This window comes from Lactuca virosa, chromosome 3 (assembly GCF_052849685.1).
Source record: "Lactuca virosa cultivar CGN04683 chromosome 3, Lactuca_virosa_CGN04683_v6, whole genome shotgun sequence".
Lineage (NCBI taxonomy): Eukaryota > Viridiplantae > Streptophyta > Magnoliopsida > Asterales > Asteraceae > Lactuca > Lactuca virosa.
The window spans coordinates 348,975,578-348,983,162 of record NC_136428.1 but is presented as its reverse complement, the minus strand read 5'-3'; positions in this window follow the sequence as shown (position 1 = coordinate 348,983,162).

Genomic DNA, 7,585 nt, shown 5'->3' with positions numbered 1-7,585 from the left:
GTGTAATGACCAAAAAATTCAACCAATTTAAAACATTTTATTTCATTCAAAAACCATTAAGTTCATACATCTTGTTTTCAAAATAGTTTAGACATCAGAGTATCCCCCAGAACCATATCACATAAATCATAAAACATGAGGAGCGGTACGATCACGCCTTCGCCTTGCCACGGTCTCCTGAAGTACCTGAAACAATACACTGAAACTGTAAGCCCGAAAGCTTAGTGAGTTACCCCCAAAATACCAACCACATAGAACCATACTCATATCATATCACAATACAGAACAGCCATGCCTATCGAGTCTACAGTATGACTGGTCCGCCCGCACCGGGCCTTCAGCCTACCTGGTCCACTCTCCGAGTCTAACCATGTATATCGAGTCTACAGTGTGATTGGTCCACCCGCACCGGCCTTCAATCCACCTAGTCCACTATCTGAGTCCGCCCGCACCGGGCCTTCAGTCTACGTGGTCCACTCTCCGAGCCTCGGCACGTCTGGACCGCCCTCTTGGAGCCTTCAGCCTATCTGAACCGCTCGCTGGGCCTTCGGTCTATCCGGTCCGCCCTGGGTATGTTGGCCTACAGCACAAAGCAGGACCTGCCTCAACCCAACCCCATTTAAACAACCATGTGCACATAAAACAGTTAATCACATAACAATCCTCAGCCAAACAAACGAATCTATCAGATCATGCAGCATAACAACATCCTAACCAGGATGCCGACCTAACCGGTCACTAACATAACACCATCCTAAAACCAGGATGTAGATCTAGCAACTCAAAAACATATCAAACAAATACCCGAATTCCCATCCGGTAAAGGGCCGGCCTTGGTGCCTTAGACCCTGTTGATATAGTGAGGATAACTCACCTAAAACGAAGAACCGAACCACGAAAACACTCTCCCGAAGCACTGCTCCAAACCCCAACACCTATTGCCATCAATGGACCATTGACATAAATAACCAATTACCATAACACCCATGAAGGTTAAAGTCAAAGTCCAGGCCAAAGTCAACCTTCATGACTGACTCTACTCGCCGAGTCAACCCGTTGACTCGTCGAGTCCTTATACTCTGAAAACTCTTAGAACACGACTCAACTCGCCGAGTCACCCCAAAGACTCGTCGAGTCCAACGATCTCCGAGTCCCATCCTTATCAACTCACCGAGTCACCTCCCGACTCACTGCTTCGAGGTTTAACCAGAAGAGATTGGGGTTCTGCGACCAGACTCGCCGAGTCCAAGGCAATCTTCAACAGACTCGCCGAGTTGTTCTTCCAACTCGCCGAGTCCATGCACATGTTCATACAACTCGTCGAGTACACCCATGTGACTCGCCGAGTCTCTCCAGTTCTCAATCCATACAGTGGCTTTTCGAACCATGCAGGGGCTCCAATCCATAGATCCACTCTTCTACAGTCTAACCCTCACATAAAGTGGCAAACTTTACGTGAAACCAAGGAGATATAGGCCAAAAACACTCTAGGGCTAGGGTTAAGGACTAGGGGGCTTCACCAACAACTCTTAGACAGGAGCTTTATGACATTTTGGACCATCACAAGCCTAGATCTGAGGTAGCAACCTCAGATCTAAGCCTCTAACTCGAAATAGCTCTCAATCATACCAAAAATGCCCCAAATCTCAAATGATAAAAGATCTAGATGCAAAAGATCCCAAGCAACAGATTATTACCTCCAATATAAGCTCCAACTGAAGTAGATCCCGGATCTACACCACTCCTTTGCAGCAAGTCTCTTGATCTTCAAGCCCCTTTCCAAGATTTCCTATTCCAAAGCTCTATTCTCTCTATTAATGGAGGCTCACTCGATTTTAGGGTTTCTGGATCTCAAAAGGGTAGTAAAGAGGCTAAGGGTTATAATGTTCTTTATATAGGGCATAACCCCCGGGATTAGGGTTTTCTCTCTACAGCACCAACTCGTCGAGTCCAAGCCGCCGACTCGGCGAGTTGGCCACTTAAAACGCGACAGACTCCGCTCCGACTCGGCGAGTAAGCAGACCTACTCGTCGAGTCCCTTCTTTTATTTACACTTTCGGCCCTTCATCGAACTTCTGAAATTTCGGGATGTTACAACTCTCCCCCACTTAAATTAGGCTTTGTCCTCGAAGCCTACTGCAGCATACACTTCAGAACAAACCCCTTGCACTGCAGACTCTGATTTCTTAATCAACTCAGGTTCTTACAAACCCTACTTCTACATCTCTCTTAAAATGGCTTATTCTCGCGTGGCATCCTTGCCACTACTCCAAGCTGACCATTGGCCTTTCAACTCAAAAGCACCGCCTATCTATCGCGAATCACCCGATAATACTAACCCTTCATATCAAGGGCACACTTCCGCGCCTTGCAAATGCTAGATTCTACAAACACCCACTGAGCTCTGCTAAGACACTAATCCATCTTCCTTCGCCCAAGATTGGCAATAACCCTGGTACTTGCAACCTGGAACGAAACCCTGTTCCCCTTTCTGATTTTATCCCTTACGCACTGACAGAATACTGCATCCTTGAGCTCCCATAACCCATCAACCAACCATATCGCGTAGTCACTCGTACCTGGCCCAATCAGCCTCGGGCTGGAATACCAGGCATGCCTATAACGGTTCTAGTCATCCCTCAGATGGGAGACCCCACATACATAACTCATGACTACATCCATACTTGGATCCCAGGGATCCACCCTTGCATCATTTCCGAACTCCTATGATTCGACATCAGCGCTAACCATTCCACAACCTCAACGAACACCCAACCCCGATGTGCTTCCATACAACTGGTACAATCTCAGTGCTCACTATCAATAACTGAAATACTTTCGATCATCCATTTACACTACTGCTTTCCCTTCAGATGACCAACACTCCTTCCCGGGGCCACATACCTTTTCCTTCCATTCTTCAAGGAAGTCTACCCAACGACCTTTACCCCATCAACAAGTGTCATGGTGCTAAAACTCCACTTTACACCACCCATGCAGAGCAACTGCTACTCCCTAACTCCCATATACTCCGAATCTGATCACACAGCTAACGAAGCCCATACACGGCCTTTAGCTAACTCCATTATCATGATCAATACTTGGGGCCAGACCTTATCGATTGCTATTTCACGGTGATATACTCACTCATTCTCCGCATACAAGTCTACTAACACATACAGAGTCTTTAGCATGACTGGACCGCCTCACCAGGCCTTCAGCCTATATGGACCACTCTTAGAACCTTCAGCATGTCTGGACCGCCCTTTTGGGCCTTCAGCCTGTCTGGACCGTTCTTCGAGCCTTCGGCCTGACTGGTACGCCCACCGGCCTTCAGTCTATCCGGACTGCTCAAAATTGTTGTACACCATCCTGAACCATTCTTCGTGGGAATCTCTCCCATGCAGTCTGTTCTAGCCCTCTAGGGGTTCCGAACTCTAAATCCGTTCTATGAATTTTCACCCCGGCCTAATCTCAGGCCTCCCGTCGATCAACTACCTTACCAGAAACCATGGTTTGTTTCCTGCCCCATATGTTTATCACCTGCTCTAACCATACCACACTCTCGACTAATGACACTGCTGAATCCAAACAGCTAACCCACCCTGGATGCTTGCAGATTCACCTGAGAATTTACCGATTATCCCCACTTAGTGCACCAACTACTAGTTACCAATGGAAAAATCGGCATGACTCGATCGACCCCACTTGGTATCGACCCCTTCTCCATGAACTCATTCCCTCTGGAGTGAGCAACCTCCACAGAACAACTCTCCCGTCATTGCACATCCCGAACTCTAAGGAAGTTCGAATCTCAACTGAACACCTCTCACATCGCAGTTGCTATTCATTGTAGCGAGATCATATATCTTATCTTCCGACCATGAATCCTCCTGGACGCTAACCACTACAACTCCTAACTCCTAAGATCCTCAATCATACTACGAATCATGCGGAAAAAGCCAGACAAATTTGCAATACCACACAAATAATAAGATAACAAGATGGAAACATACCCGCAGCTGCATCTGGCTCCGCCCAGGCCTCCTCTGCTATAAGCTGGAAAACGCGTCCCTGAGCCCTCGGAGGATCCGCTCCACCCTGAACCCCGCCCGTAATCCTCAAATTGGCCGGTGCTGGAGACTGCACCGGTCTTGCATCAAGTTGTGGACAGTTGGCCCTCAAGTGTCTAACCTGATGGCAATGATAACAAATCCTCATATCCTGCACCGGGGCCGACTGACGGCAATCCCTCGCATAATGCACCTCTCTCCCGCACATGCGACACGCACCACCGGATCGGCAAACTCCGACATGACCCTTCCCACACTTCTCACAAGTGTGGCTGCCCTGACCTCCAACCCTAGAGTCAACGGTTTTGGAGTTTCGGCGCCGGCTGCCACTGCATCGGGGCCTGCGTCTGCTCTCGCAACTGCAACTTAATCTCCAACTCACGCCGCCTGGCGGCCTCCTGCAACTCTAACAAGGTATCACATCTCTGCGTGGATACAAACTGTCGGATATCCCTCTTGAGCATACTCAGATATCGGGACATCTGAGCCTGCTCCGAAGCAAACTCCGGGCAAAACATCGCCCTCTCAGTGAACATCCTGGTGATCTACGTCACCGTCTCTGAGTCCTGCTTTAGCTCCAAGAACTCCTGAGCCAACTTCTCTCTCTCAACCCGCGGAACATAACGAGTACTGAACATTTCCAGGAACTGATCCCACGTAACCGCAGCCCACTGCGCATCAGAATAAGATCCCGTAGTCAACCTCCACCAATCCTTCGCCCCGAGCCTCAAAAGGTTCAGAGCACACCTCACCCTCTGATCTGCAGGGCATGAACACGTGAAGAAACAACCCTCCACGTCTGACAACCATCTCATAGCAATGATGGGATCCTGGACTCCATCGAAGGTAGGGGGCTTCGTATTATCGAAGTCCCGATACTGAAAACCTCGACCGGCTCCTCCTCCTGCCAATGCTACAGCCGCTATAGCTGCCGCGGCAGCTGTCTCCGCAAGAGCTGCATAGCGCTCATCAAAGTACTCAACCATGGCGGTCTTGATCGACCCAAACATCTCTGGCAACTCAGCCCTGAACATGGCACCAACCTCATCATGCAGGATCTCGTGAATCCTGGCATCCAACTCATCCGTACTCATCTGACCAATGACCTCGGGTGGTACTGGTCCATCCTGACCACCCTCTCCTGATCCCGATCCCGAACCGGATCCTGTCCCGAAACGCCTCGTAATCGTCATACTGCAATACACCAACAAGTCCCTGAGACACATCACATACCCGCCCGGGGAACTATCTCATAACTAATACCCTAGAGAGTTGTGACTTCCTTGATATGCGTATGGGTCCTGTGCTTTCAGTAGTACGGGCCCATACTACCTTCCCCACCTACCCATATTTGTCTCAAGTATCACCACAACACTCTAACCATATACACACACACGACGAGCGCTCAATCGTCACTCCTAGAGGAAAGCTGAATAACTCATATAAGGAAAACCCTAGGCTAGTAGGTATCACATAATCAAGCAATTCTATCATGCAATTCCTGAAATTCCCTAGCCTAGTACTAGCATGCTGTTCTAACATATCACATAATCAAATAACTTGTATGGTATTTTGGGGTTTACTTACTGGCTCTGGCTGATCGTACCCTCTGCATCCTCCTTTACTTATTTCAAAAACCTTTTGAAAACCATTTTGAAAAATCCTCCTTAATTTGAGATTGGATTCACATGAATGTTCCTCTAATTCACTCAAACCAAGGCTCTGATACCAACTTGTAACGGCCAAAAATTTCAACCAATTTAAAACATTTTATTTCATTCAAAAACCATTAAGTTCATACATCTTGTTTTCAAAATAGTTTAGACATCAGAGTATCCCCCAGAACCATATCACATAAATCATAAAACATGAGGAGCGGTACGATCACGCCTTCGCCTTGCCATGGTCTCCCGAAGTACCTGAAACAATACACTGAAACTGTAAGCCCGAAAGCTTAGTGAGTTACCCCCAAAATAACAACCACATAGAACCATACTCATATCATATCACAATACATAACAGCCATGCCTATCGAGTCTACAGTATGACTGGTCCGCCCGTACCGGGCCTTCAGCCTACCTGGTCCACTCTCCGAGTCTAACGATGTATATCGAGTCTACAGTGTGATTGGTCCGCCCGCACCGGCCTTCAATCCACCTGGTCCAATCTCTGAGTCTAGAGTATGACTGGTCCGCCCGCACCGGGCCTTCAGTCTACCTGGTCCGCATTCGAGCCTCGACACGTCTGGACTGCCCTCTTGGGGCCTTCAGCCTATCCGGACCGCTCGCTGGGCCTTCGGTCTATCCGGTCCGCTCTGGGTATGTTGGCCTACAGCACAAAGCAGGACCCGCCTCAACCCAACCCCATTTAAACAACCATATGCACATAAAACAGTTAATCACATAACAATCCTTAGCCAAACAAACGAATCTATCAGATCATGCAGCATAACAACATCCTAACCAGGATACCGACCTAACCGGTCACTAACATAACACCATCCTAAAACCAGGATGTAGATCTAGCAACTCAAAAACATAACAAACAAATACTCGGATTCCCATCCGATAAAGGGCCGGCCTTGGTGCCTTAGACCCTGTTGATATAGTGAGTATAACTCACCTGAAACGAAGAACCGAACCACGAAAACACTCTCCCGAAGCACTGCTCCAAACCCCAACACCTATTGCCATCAATGGACCATTGACATAAATAACCAATTACCATAACACCCATGAAGGTCATAGTCAAAGTCCAGGCCAAAGTCAAACTTCATGACTGACTCTACATGCGAAAAACTTGAAACTTCCTCGAAAATCATCGAGTTCACGGTCAGAACGAGTTTACGCTCGTAAACTCGTGTAGACAGTAAACCCGTTTACGGTCGGTGCCGCGTGGACCCCCTTGACCGAGAACTCTACCCTATATATATAGTATATGGCCTTCATTTCACCCTTTAAACACTCCAAAGACTTTCTCTCTCTACCCTCTCTCTACAATTCTCGAGGTTGCTCAAGAAATCCTCAAGAATGTAAGTGATTCCTTCCTTTGGGTGTTAATACTTCCTATATTCATGATTCACTCTTGATTCATCCAAGGATTTCATCTTTTTATCTAGATCTTCAAGAATTCTCAAGAACATCTTAGTGTTTTGGACCGAAAAGACCTATCTTTGCCTTCAAAATCGTAAGTATCATCCTCTTATACTTATATCTAGTTAGAATTCTCGAGTTTTGCCTTGAAATCGTCACTTTTCCATGAACAAAAGTGTTTACGGTCTAGTGTATCTCCTTAGACCGTACACCCTTCAATTACCGTAAACTCATGGGCCGTAAACCCTATGATCGTAAGGTCATTAGACCGTAAACCTTATGAACGTAAGGTCATTAGACCGTAAACCCATGCAACCGTAAACCCATGGACCGTAAACCAGTGACCGTAGACTCCTGATTACGGCCACAAACTCCCCTTTTCAATCACATGTGATTCTAACACTTAGTTTTAAGTGTTTC